This window comes from Pongo abelii, chromosome 20 (assembly GCF_028885655.2).
Source record: "Pongo abelii isolate AG06213 chromosome 20, NHGRI_mPonAbe1-v2.0_pri, whole genome shotgun sequence".
NCBI lineage: Eukaryota > Metazoa > Chordata > Mammalia > Primates > Hominidae > Pongo > Pongo abelii.
Genome location: NC_072005.2, coordinates 23,579,187 through 23,591,852, shown reverse-complemented (window position 1 = coordinate 23,591,852; position 12,666 = coordinate 23,579,187). Strand labels below are relative to the sequence as shown.

At 44.9% G+C, this 12,666-nt stretch overlaps 1 protein-coding gene across 2 annotated transcripts in view; it reads left to right on the top strand.

The window, feature by feature from the left end:
• Positions 1-321: 321 nt before the first annotated feature.
• The window catches only part of LOC100450566 (zinc finger protein 724), a 56,824-nt gene continuing 44,479 nt past the window's right edge, over positions 322-12,666 (top strand). The window contains exons 1-2 of one of the 2 annotated variants that reach the window (XM_054540035.2): positions 322-493; positions 4,307-4,381. The gene's annotated coding sequence lies outside the window, so the exon portion shown is untranslated. The remainder of the gene's footprint in view (positions 494-4,306; positions 4,382-12,666) is intronic. The other variant, XM_054540034.2, reaches the window with a different exon arrangement.

Below are 12,666 nucleotides of genomic sequence, written 5' to 3'. Positions count from 1 at the left end.
GCCTGGGCAATAAGAGCGAAACTAGGTCCCCCCCGCAAAAAAAAAGTCCAAATGTTTTTTTCTTACCCTTAAGTAGTAAATAATACAAGCAAACCCAGGTAAGGGAAAGAGCAAGTGCATTTCAAGTCTCAGCTCGCTTCTTAATTAGCTATAATTCCCTGTGCACGTTACCCTACCTACTTTAGCCTGTTTTCCTGTCTCTAAAATACACTAATGCTGAGAGGAGGGGGTTGGTATGGAGAGACAGTGCTGGTGCTTTACCCAATCAGTGGCGCTGGCGCGGGAACCGCCCAGTTGGAGGGGAGGGCGTGGCTTCCGGCATTTGGTGGGGCCTGTGTATCTCGCTCCCGCCAGATCTTGGGATGAGTCGCTGCTGTTCTGCGTTCTCCACCTCGGGAGTCCCCGGTGACTGTCACAGCCTCTTGCCCTGTGATCTGCCGGTTCTGGGAGACGCACAGCTAAGATGCCAGGACATCCTGGAAGCTGGGAAAAGGTGAGTGTGCGGGGTTGGGCATCCCGAGAGGGGAGAGCGGGCTGTGAAACCGGCGGGACCGGCCACCCCACAGGCAGCTCCCGGGTGGCGGACCTGCGTACCCGCTGGCGCAGCTTCGCCCCAGACCCCTCTCGCCGTAAGATGGCGGCTGGGCCCGCAGCCGGGACCCCGGAGTCCCGCCCGGACCCCGCAGCGCCCTGTCTGGAGCTCCCTGGGCAGCTCTGCACGCAGCCCCGAGTATTTCCCGGATTGTTCAGGGATGCCAGGCGGGTCATTAGGGCAGAATTCCGACTCGTGTGTGCCTAGGAGGAGCTGCGGCAGGTGAGACTCCCAGTCTCTTTTGTTAAAACATTTTGTTTGTTTGTTTGTTTGAGACGGAGTCTTGCTTTGTTGCCCAGGCTGGAGTGCAGTGGCGTGATCACTGCAACCTCTGCCTCCCAGGCTCAAGCGATTCTCTTGCCTCAGCATCCCCGAGAAGCTGCGATTGCAGAGCTGCGCCACCACGCCTGGCAAATTTTTGTATTTCTAGTAGAGAAGTGGTTTCACCATGGTGGAAGCTGGTCTGGAACTCCTGGCCTCAAGTGATCCGCCCGCCACGACCTCCCAAAGTGCTAAGATTACCAGCATGAGCCACCGCTCCCAGCCTCTTCTATTAAATATTAAAGGGAGTCAATGTTAAAATGTTAACGAGTTTATTTGAGCAGTGATTGGTGAAATGGAAAGCACCCAGCCATAATATGTGGCCCACCTGAGAGACATAAAGGAAAGGGTTTTATAAAGGGTGGGTGAGAAGGCAAACCAAATTCAAGAATTGGTTACAGTTATGTAGTCACCTTATTTGTATGATTCAGGAGGAAATTTCCTGGTTATGTAATCAGAGGTTATTGCAGGTTTATGATTGGTTAAGCCTGAATTTTGTTTCTGCCTAAAATAGTAATTTATAAGAAGTGAATTTGAGTTAGGTTTTTCATTTTTTACTTATGAACACAGGGCACTAGAGCCCCTTCAGTCTAATTTCCTGCTTTTTAATTATCTCAACACTCCACAGGAGGACTGGTTTACCTCTGTGACTTCCTAATGTATGGCAAGCAGGACTTCAAATCCACCTTTTCTCCTAGCTTAACTCAGGCTTGCAGTAAAATTATAAATGTCCACTTTCATTCCTGCATTCTCAAATGTAGGAAATGAGGACAGCTTCGTCTCTCCAATTTACAACACTATCAACTATTTGTCCTTTATTGTACATTTCAAACACAGTGTTTTAATTGTTAATCATGTTTTTACACAGCAGTGAATGGCAGGTTTTTAAAGATTTGTTTTCTGTCTGTAAACATTTTTTTTTTTTTTTTTTTGAGACAGAGTTTCACTCCTGTTGCCCAGGCTGGAGTGCAATGGCGTGATCTCAGCTCACTACAACCTCCACCTCCCAGGTTCAAGCGATTCTCCTGCCTCAGCCTCCCAAGTAGGTGGGATTACAGGCTTCCACCACCATGACTGGCTAATTTTTTTATTTTTAGTAGAGACAGGCTTTTGTCATGTTTGCCAGGCTGGTCTCGAACTCCTGACCTCCGGTGATCCACCCGCCTCAGCCTCCCAAGTGTGTAAACATTTTATGTGAGAAAAAAGTAGAAAATAATCCTCTGGAACGCTACTGGAAAAAAAAAAAAAAAACTGTGCCTCTCTTTATCTTTTCTAGGCACACACACCTTATTAGTACATCTTTGGGTTGAAGTTTTGCTTTGGAGAAATTACAGAGCCCTTTACAGCAGCCCTCCAGTCTATTTTTGGTCGTGAGTTTCAGAATGGTCTGGGATAATCCAAGATACCCACAGTGGCCGTTATCTCTTGGAGTGTCTAATGAATATCATCCCGTGGGTCATCTCTTAGAGGACAGCCTGAGGAGTAAGAGTGTAGCCTCTCAGAAGAGCAACTGGATGGCCTAGGCCTGTGGAAAATTTCCTTGTATGCTATTTGTCTAAAAAGCTAACCTCTTAGAAAATTAAAATTATTTTTTCACAAAGGAACCCTTATTCACTGTTGGTGGGAGTGTAAATTAGTTCAACCATTATGGAAGACAACGTGGCAACTCCTCAAAGACCTAAAGACAGAAATACCATTTGACTCAGCAATCCATTATTGGGTATTTACCCAAAGCAATATGAATCATTCTATTATAAAGACACATGCATGCGTGTGTGCATTGCAGCACAATTCACAATAGCAAAGACATGGAATCAACCTAAATGCCTATCAGTGATAGACTGGATAAAGAAAATGTTGTACATATACACCAAGCCACTGTGTACCCATAAAAAAAAGGAGATCATATCCTTTGCAGGAACGTGGATGGAGCCATAAGCCATTATTCTTAGAAAACTAACACAGGAATAGAAAACTAAATACCATATGTTCTCACTTATCAGTGGGAGTTAAGTGATGGGAACACATGGACCCATAGAGGGAACAACACATACTGGGGCCTATTGGAGGAGGGAGAGGATCCGGAAAAATAACTAATGGGTAGTAGGCTTAATACTTGGGCGATGAAATAATCTGCACAAAAAACCACCATGACACACATTTACCTATGTAAAAAATTTGCACATGTACCCTTGAACTTAAAAGAATTTGGTAGCTTTTCCAATAATTCCCTGATAGCATTTTGATTTTGCTTGTATAGGACACCTATTATGTATAAGACATTTGGATTACAGAGATGAACAGGGTTCAACATACCTGCCCCGTAGGAGTTTATAGTTCATTAGCATGGACAGTTGTGTAAATGATTAATTTATTCTGGAGAATAATACTCGTACATAAAAAGACATAAGGTATTGAGGAGCTGAATAGTAATAGTGATCAATTGTGCCACTGACAGAGGGAAAATCAAAGATAGCGTTATAAAGGAGGTGACATTTGAGTGGGTGTCAGAGTTTAATAGAACTTTTTGTGTTAATGCTGCTGGTGCAGAGTATACCTCTTTTTTTTTTTTTTTTTTTTTTGAGACAGAATCTCTCTCTGTTGCCCAGGCTGGAGTGCAGTGGTGCGATCTCGGCTCACTGCAACCTCCGCCTCCCAGGTTCAAGCGATGCTCCCACCTCAGCTTCCCAAGTAGCTGGGATTACAGGCGTGAGCCACTGCGCCCAGCCCCAGAGTAAAAAATTATTTCTAGCCTGGCCAACATGGTGAAACCCTGTCTCTACTAAAAATACAGAAAATTAGCTGGGCCTTGTGGCATGTGCCTGTAATCCCAGATACTCAGGAGGCTGAGGCGGGAGAATTGCTTGAACCCAGGAGGCGGAGGTTGCAGTGAGCCAAGATCGCCACTGCACTCCAGCCTGGGCAATAGAGCAAGACTCCATCTCAAAAAACAAAAAAAAAAACAAAAAAAAGCCTGGGCGTGGTGGCTCATGCCTGTAATCCCAGCACTTTGGGAGGTCGGAGGTGGACGAATCACAAAGTCAGGAGTTTGAGAGCAGCCTAGCCAATATGGTGAAACCCTGTGTCTACTAAAAATACAAAAATTTGCCGGGCGTGGTGGAGGGCACCTGTAGTCCCAGCTATCTGGGAGGCTGAGGCAGGAGAATCGCTTGAACCTGGGAGGCGGAGGTTGCAGTGAGCTGAGATCATGCCACTGTACTACAGCCTGGGTGACAGAGCGAGACTCTGTCTCAAAAAAATTTATTAAAAATAAAATGTTACCCATTGACTCTGAAATATATTGAGGGGTCTTCCCCGATGACATAAAAATGAACAACTGTGTAAACAATTAAAAAGTTTCTTCTCAACCTATTTTTTTTTTTTCTTTTTTAGATGGAGTTTCACTCTTGTTGCCCAGGCTGGAGTGCAGTATCCCAATCTTGGCTCACTGCAACCTCCGCCTCCCAGGTTCAAGTGATTCTCCTACCTCAGCCTCCTGAGTAGCTGGGATTACAAGTGCCTGCCACCACACCTGGCTAATTTTTTGTATTTTTAGTAGAGATGGGGTTTCATCATGTTGGCCAGGCTGGTCTCGAACTCCTGACCTCAGGCGATCCACCCACTTCCCAAAGTGCAGGGATTACAGGTGTAAGCCACCACGCCCGGCCTCTCAACGTAATTTTTATTCTTAGTAGACACATTGATGATGAGCCAATCAGATGTTGGTATTGATGAGAAAAAGCAGAAATGATTTCTGTTGATTCTTGAAATAAAATTTTTTCCAAAGGACAAGAAGATCCCATCCCAGTAAGGCAATGCAAGAACCTGAAGCAAAATGCACCTGAGGCTTACAGTGGGATACAGTACAGTGTCTCCTGGGAAGGTGGTCACTAATTTCATGGGCAGGATGGGGATGACAGAATATTTTGAGTGATATTATGGTCTGACTTGACAGTGGAGTCAGACATGTTTGTGTCCCAGTCAGCACTGCCACTTCCTGAGTTTGTCACCTTGGAAAGATTTTTTCACTTATTTCAATTTCAGTTTTTTAATAACTGTAAGTTACATTTCATCAAAAGAGCTTAAATGATGTTTAAAAAGTCAAAGACTATGAAAGGTATATTTCAGAAAAATCTAGTCTTATATGTTATTTGTTAAAGATTCTTATTTACCTTATCTTCTCCAGAGTGAGTGTAGTAAGTTTCTCATATCTGTTTTTTCTGGTTGCATGATTATTATTATTATTATTATTTTTTGAGATGGAGTCTCGCTCTTGTCGTTCAGGCTGGAGTGCGGTCACACCATCTCGGCTCACTGCAAGCTCTGCCTCCCAGGTTCACGCCATTCTCCTGCCTCAGCCTCCCGAGCAGCTGGGACTACAGGCACCCGCCACCACACCCGGCTAATTTTTTGTATTTTTAGTAGAGACAGGGTCTCACCATGTTAGCCAGAATGGTCTTGATCTCCTGACCTCGTGATCCGCCTGCCTTGGCCTCCCAAAGTGTTGGGATTACAGGCGTGAGCCACCGCGCCTGGCCGGTTGCATGATTTTAAATAGAACCGCAGGGCTTTGCTTTGGGAATGCTACCAGAGAAGAGAAATGGAAAAATCTTTTTTCCATTAAAGCTATAGAAAGTGAATACATTTCTACAAGCAAATGTAATAGATTAATTGGTGCATTATATATATTTCTCAAACCATCAACTCCTCTTTTTTGCAGGGTCTAGAATTTGTAACAATGGGTATCTCTATTCTGTATTCTGTTGTCTGAATGGCCAAGTTTAATGCTAAATTTTATGAGATGGAACTTGACACCTTCTAGAAATGTTCACATATGGTTGTTTATTAAATTGTCTATCAGGGAAATATTTAAATAACATGTTATTGTCTGAAAAGGACATATACTTACGTGTTTCTTTTTTTTTAAGATGGAGTCTCGCTCTGTTGCCTAGGCTGGAGTGCAGTGGCATGATCTCGGCTTACTACAACCTCCGCCTCGCGGGTTCAAGTGATCCTCCTGCCTCAGCCTCCCAAGTATCTGGGACTACAGGCAAGCGCCACCACACCCAGCTAATTTTTGTATTTTTAGTAGAGACGGGTTTCACCATGTTGGCCAGGCTGGTCTCGAACTCCTGACCTTAGGTGATCCACCTACCTCGGCCTCCCAAAGTGCTGGGATTACAGGTGTGAGCCACTGTGCCCAAACCTACTTAAGCTTTTTATATTGTAGTAGAAAATTTAAGTCTTACAATTTCCTTACAATATTCTATAAACAATGTGTTGGAGTGATTTTACTCTTTTCTTGAAACGCTGGTCATTTTCCTTTTTTGACGTTTTTTATTTTTTATGAGACTGAGTCTTGCTCTATCGCCCAGGCTGGAGTACAGTGGTGTGAACTTGGCTCATTGCAACCTGCGCCTCCTGGGTCCAAGGGATTCTTGTGCCTCAGCCTTATGGATAGCTGGGATTACAGGCACATGCCACTACGCCCGGCTAATTTTTGTATTTCTAGTAGAGATGGGGTTTCACCGTATTGGTCAGAATGGTCTCGAACTCCTGACCTTAAGTGATCCTCCTGCCTCGGCCTCCCAAAGTGCTGGGATTACAGGCATTGAACCACCGCGCCTGGCCATACATTGGTCATTTTCTTATTTCAAACTAAGTGAGTAACCCTGACTGGTAAGTAGAAGCCTGAACTCAGTGACTCCAAGCTAAGGACAGCTTTGCCTGTAAAGTGAGATCATTGAAGGAGCAGCCAGTTCTGCTTGAGGAGCCTCCCCTGCAGATGTCCTGGCCTGCTCACAATAGCCATGGACAGAGCATTTATACTCAGAGAAGCCACGGAGCCCTGAAAACCTTGAAATCCACAGGCAGATGCAGTTGGGATTGGCACAAAAGTGGGGTTGGGAAGCTCTTTCTGGGAATAGAGTTGTTATTATTCTGAGGTTGTTTCTAGATTTTGTAAAATATGACAAATTTAGATTTAGGTAAGTTACTTAATTTTTTGAATCTCATTCTCTCACCCAGGATGTAGTACAGTGGTGCAGTCTCGGCTCACTGCAACCTCTGCCTCCTAGATTCAAGCGATCTTCCTGCCACAGCCTCCCTAGTAGCTGGGACTACAAACAGGCGCCCCGATGCCTGGCTAATTTTTCTATTTTTAGTAGAGATGGGGTTTCACCATGTTGGTCAGGCTGTTCTCAAACTCTGGACCTCAGGTGATCCACCCGCCTCAGCCTCCCAAAGTGCTGAAATTACAGGTGTGAGCCACCGTGCTTGGCAAGAAGTTACTTAATTTTTTTTTTTTTTTTTTGAGATGGCATTTCGCTCAGTTCCCTAGGCTGGAGTCCAGTGGGGTGATCTTGGCTCATTGCAACCTCCGCCTCCCGGGTTCAAGCAATTCTCCTGCCTTAGTCTCCCAAGTAGCTGGGATTACAGGCACCCGCCATCATGCCCAGCTAATGAAGTTACTTAATTTTAAAGGAGTATTGCAACAAGGGGAAAGCACCAATTATAAGATGTTGGAGAATTTTAAAGGTTAGAGAGAAAAGGACTTTATTTCACAAGGAAGAGAAAACAAAGTCAGAAAAAAAGTGGGAAGGGGAGGGATAGAACATGGTGAAAGTAGATGCTAGATCAGGGAATATTTTACGCAGAAGTCAGCCTGGTTTGTTTGTTTGTTTGTTTGTGATGAGGTCTCGCCCTGTTGCCTAGGCTGGAGTGCAGTAGCACAGTCTCAGCTCACTGCAGCCTCCACCTCCCAGGTTCAGGCAATTCTCTTACCTCAGCCTCCCGTGTATCTGGGATTACATGTGCACCACCACGCCTGGCTAATTTTTTATATTTTTAAATTTATTTTTATGTATTTTTTTTGAGACAGAGTCTCGCTCTGTCGCCAGGCTGGAGTGCAGTGGCACGATCTCGGCTCACTGCAACATGGCCTCCCGGGTTCAAGCCATTCTCCTGCCTCAGCCTCCCAAGTAGCTGGGACTACAGGCACAGGCCACCACACCCAGCTAATTTTTGTATTTTTAGTAGAGACAGGGTTTCACCATGTTGGCCAGGATGGTCTTGATCTCTTGACCTTGTGATCTGCCCACCACGGCCTCCCAAAGTGCTGGGATTACAGGCGTGAGCCACCACACCCGGCCTGAGTGCTATTTTAAATCATCCAGAATCAGCTGTGTATAATTATCAGGTGGAAAAGTCAGTAATTTAGAAGCATACTTTGTAAATTGTATCATGTGCAACAATAAACTGGAGATCTTCTTGAGATGTAGATTCTCATTCAAGAGATCCGGGGTTGAGCTTATGTTTCTGCATTTTTTTTTTTTTTTTTGAGAAAGAGTCTTGCCTATTCCCCACGCTGGAGTGCAGTGGCACAATTTTGGCTCACTGCAAACCTCTGTCTTCAGGGTTCAAGCAATACTTCTGTCTCAGCTTTTCAAGTAGCTGGGATTACAGGTGTGTGCCTGTAAGAATTCGTGGAGAATATGAAATTGAGAGTTTTATAGAATTTACAGGTTTATAGCATTATAGCAAGAATGGCAACAATCTTTTTTTTTTTTTTTTTGAGACAGTCATCTTCTGTCACCCAAGATGGGGTGCAGTGGCGCGATCTTGGCTCACTGCAATTGCTGTCTCCCAGGTTTTAGTGATTCTTCTGCCTCAGCCTTTTGAGTAGCTGGGATTACAGGTACGCGCCACAAAGCCTTCCTAATGTTTTTTTTATTTTTATTTTTTATTTTTTTGAGACGGAGTCTCGCTCTGTCGCCCAGGCTGCAGTGCAATGGTGCCATCTTGGCTCACTGCAAGCTCTGCCTCCCAGGTTCATGCCATTCTCCTGCCTCAGCCTCCTGAGTAGCTGGGACTACAGGCGCCCGCCACCATGCTCGGCTAATTTTTTGTATTTTTAGTAGAGACGGGGTTTCACCTTGTAGCCAGGATGATCTCGATCTCCTGACCTTGTTACCCACCCTCCTCGGCCTCCCAAAGTGCTGGGATTACAGGCGTGAGCCACTGTGCCTGGCCGATTGTTTTGTATTTTTTCTTTTTTTTTTTTAGTAGAGACGTTTCACCATGTTGGCCACGCTGGTCTGGAACTCCTCACTTTAAGTGATCCTCCTCCTTTGGAGTCCCAAATTGCTGAGATTACAGGCATGAGCCACCATGCCTGGCAACAATCTTTCTTGGGCTATATTGACTATATACTAAATTTTATCCTAGCAATTTTTTATATATGAATGCACAATACAACAAAATAATTTATGAGAAGTAATAATATTTGCCCCTGTTTATGAAAATATTCTGGGCCAGATGCAGTGGCTCATGCCTGTAATCCCAGCACTTTGGGAGGCTGAGGTGGGTGGATCACAAGGTCAGGAGTTCAAGACCAGCCTGGCCAACGTTGTGAAACCCCGTCTCTACTAAAATATAAAAATTAGCTGGGCATGGTGGCGGGTGCCTCTAGTCCCAGCTACTTGGGAGGCTGAGGCAGGAGAATCGCTTGAACCCGAGTGGCAGAGGTTGCAGTTAGCTGAGATCACACCATTGCACTCCAGCCTGGGCAACAAGAGTAAAACTCCGTCTCAAAAAAAAATATATATATATATTTTGTGAAATATTTAGTACACAGTAGAGCTTTGTTGTTGTTGTTGTTTTTTCTTTGTGTTTTTTTGGGTTTTTTTTTTTTTTTTTTTTTTTAGTTGAGACAGAGTCTTGCACTGTCGCCTGGGCTGCAGTGCAGTGGCATAATCTTGGCTCACTGCAACCTCCGTCTCCCGGGTTCAATCAGTTCTCTTGCTTCAGCCTCCCAAGTAGCTGGGGTTACAGGTGCCTGCCACCATGCCCAGGTAATTTTTTGTATTTTTAGTAGAGAGGGGTTCCTCCATGTTGGTCAGGCTGGTCTCAAACTTCTGACCTCAGGTGATCTGCCTGCCTCGGCCTCCCAAAGTGCTGGGATTACAAGCATCAGCCACTGTGCCCAGCGACTCTTTTCGTACCTGGGCTTTGCTAATAGTAGAGATTGTGACCTATCTCTGGGCCCAGCACCTAGATGTTATGACTGTCCTCCCCTGCCTGGTCCATGCCCACAGAAAAGAATGACTTATCGCTAGGCTCAACACACAAGTGATTTGATTCTTCTGCATGATCCCAGCCCACATGGCTTATTGTGACATCTCTAGACCCATCACCTAGATGATGTGACTCTCCTTTTCTTTCTGGGAACTGTCCATAATGAGGATTGTGACACATCACTTGGCCCAGCACTTATGTGATAAGACTCTTTTCTTTTGCCTGGGCTTATCAAATTGGGTGATTATGTCATATAGCTTTACTCAGCCCCTAGGTTATGTGACTCTCCTGTTTCTCCTGAGTCCAACCCACAGAGGTCATTGCAACGTATCTCTGAGCCCCTAATTTAGGTAATTTGACTCTCCTGCCTGGGCCCTCTGCTCAGTGATTTTTGTGACATATTTTTTGACTCAGCACCTAGGTAATGTGACTCTTCTCCACTGCTTGGACTCTGTCACAGAAGGTATTGTGATGTATCGCTGGGCCTGACACCTAGGTGAAGATACTGTCTTCTCCTGCCTGGGCCCTGCATAAATTGTATATTTTGACATGTCACTGGGTTCAACACATGGGTGATTCAGCTCTCTCACATGGACCCTGAGCATGGGGTTATTAGGACATTTATTTTTGTTCATCGTCTCAGTGATATGACTCCTCTCCTCCCTGAACCCTGTCAAAAGGAAAGATTGTGACATATCACTGAAACCAGAACTTAGGTGATGAGACTCTTCTGTCTAGCAACCACGTATTTTGGGTATTGTGACATTTCACTGGGCCAAACACCTAAAAAATGGGAGGCTCCTGCCTCAGCCCTGTCCACATATATCTGGACATATATCTGCATCCATTACATAAAAGATGTGATGCCTTTTCTGCCTGTACCCTGCCCACAGGAAAGATTGTGACACATTGCAGGGCCCGGCCACCAGGTGTTGTGTCTCTCCTGAATGTACATAACTTTCAGGAGAAAGTTGTAACATATCACTGGTTGAAAACCCAGATGATGTGACTCTCCTGCCTTTTCACAGCCTTCAGGGAAAAATTTTACATATCAATGGCCCAGCATCCAGGTGATGTGACTCTCCTGGGTGCTTTCTGCCAATAAGTTGATTGGTAACAGATATCTCATCCCAGCTCACAGATTTGATGATGACTCTTAATACTTCATACCAGCCAATAGAAGAGATAGTGTCTGTCACAGCTAGGCTTAGAAAAAGTAAAATCCCGGGTCTCCTCTCTGCATGAAGGTTATAGAGAATCACCACTCTCTCATATAGTGTATAAAGCACTCAGATAGTACAGAGCATGTCGTCATAGGACCCAGCAAACAGGTTAGATCATGTTTCATGTAAGCGTTCCCTGCCAATTTTTAGAATTGTCATCCTCACACATGGTAAAAGCCCATTGATGAGGTCGTAATTCTCATGCACAGATGCAGTCCACAGTTAAAATTGTAACTATCATATGTAAACATGTGGCCACAGTTGAGATGGTGACTCATTTCTAAACCCAGCTCGTAGGTGAGTCAGGACTCTCCTCTCTCGACCCAGCCAATTGAAGGGATGTTGACTCATACCTAGACTTAGGACCACGTAAGATCATGGGTCCAAAGCAGCGCAAAGTTCTCAGAGCAGGTTGCAACTCATACAGTCCTCAAGAGAGTGCCTTTACAGGGCCAAGCACACAGGTGAGATTGTCAAACTTATATTCATACCCAGTCAATAGCAAAGATTGTCATTTACTTAAATAAACACACCCTACTTTTGAGTTTCTGAATCTCACTTTTGGAGGCAGTTGAATGTTGGAAAATTGACTCTCATTTGTGGATTTTGTCCACATTTGGGTTAGTGACTCTTTAATCAAAATTCAGCACACCTTTGTGACTGTAACTTCACTAAGGAGCTTTATTTATTTAGAGATGAAGTTTCATTCTTGTAACCCAGGCTGGAGTGCAGTGGCGTGATCTCAGCTCACTGCAACCTCTGCCTACTGGGTTCAAGCAATTCTCCTGCCTGATTCTCCCAAGTAGCTGGGATTACAGGTGCACCACCATGCTGGCTAATTTTTTGTATTTTTAGTAGAGATGGGGTTTCACCATGTTGGTCAGGCTGGTCTTGAACTCCTGACCTCAAATGATCCGCCCACCTCGGCCTCCCAAAATGCTGGGATTACAGGTGTGAGCCACCGTGCCCAGCCTAAGGCACACAATTTGCAAAGGAAATTGAGGCTCTCGCACAAATCCAGTCCACCCTGTACTTAGACCCAACATGCAGGAGGTGTTGACTCTCATCCCTTGACTCAGGACATGTGTGTAATTGTTAATGTCATCATAAGACCTTTCGACAAGTGTAATTGTGACATATACCTTGGCCCAGCATCTGAGTTATTTGTTCTTTCCTGGGTCCAGCTCACAGTGCCATATCACTGGACCCAGACCCTTGGTAATGTGATTATATTCTGCCTTGATAAAGCCCACAGGGGTCATTGTGACATCGCTGGGCATTACACCTAGGTGATTCGAGTCTCCTCTTCTGCCTTGGTGCTGCCCACAGGTGTATTGTGACATATTGCTGGGCGTATGTTATGTGACTCTTTTGCTTGTGCCCTAAACACTTAGGCCGTTGTAACATTGTTGAGTGCAACACCCACATGATGTAACGCTTCATCCTGGACCTGTC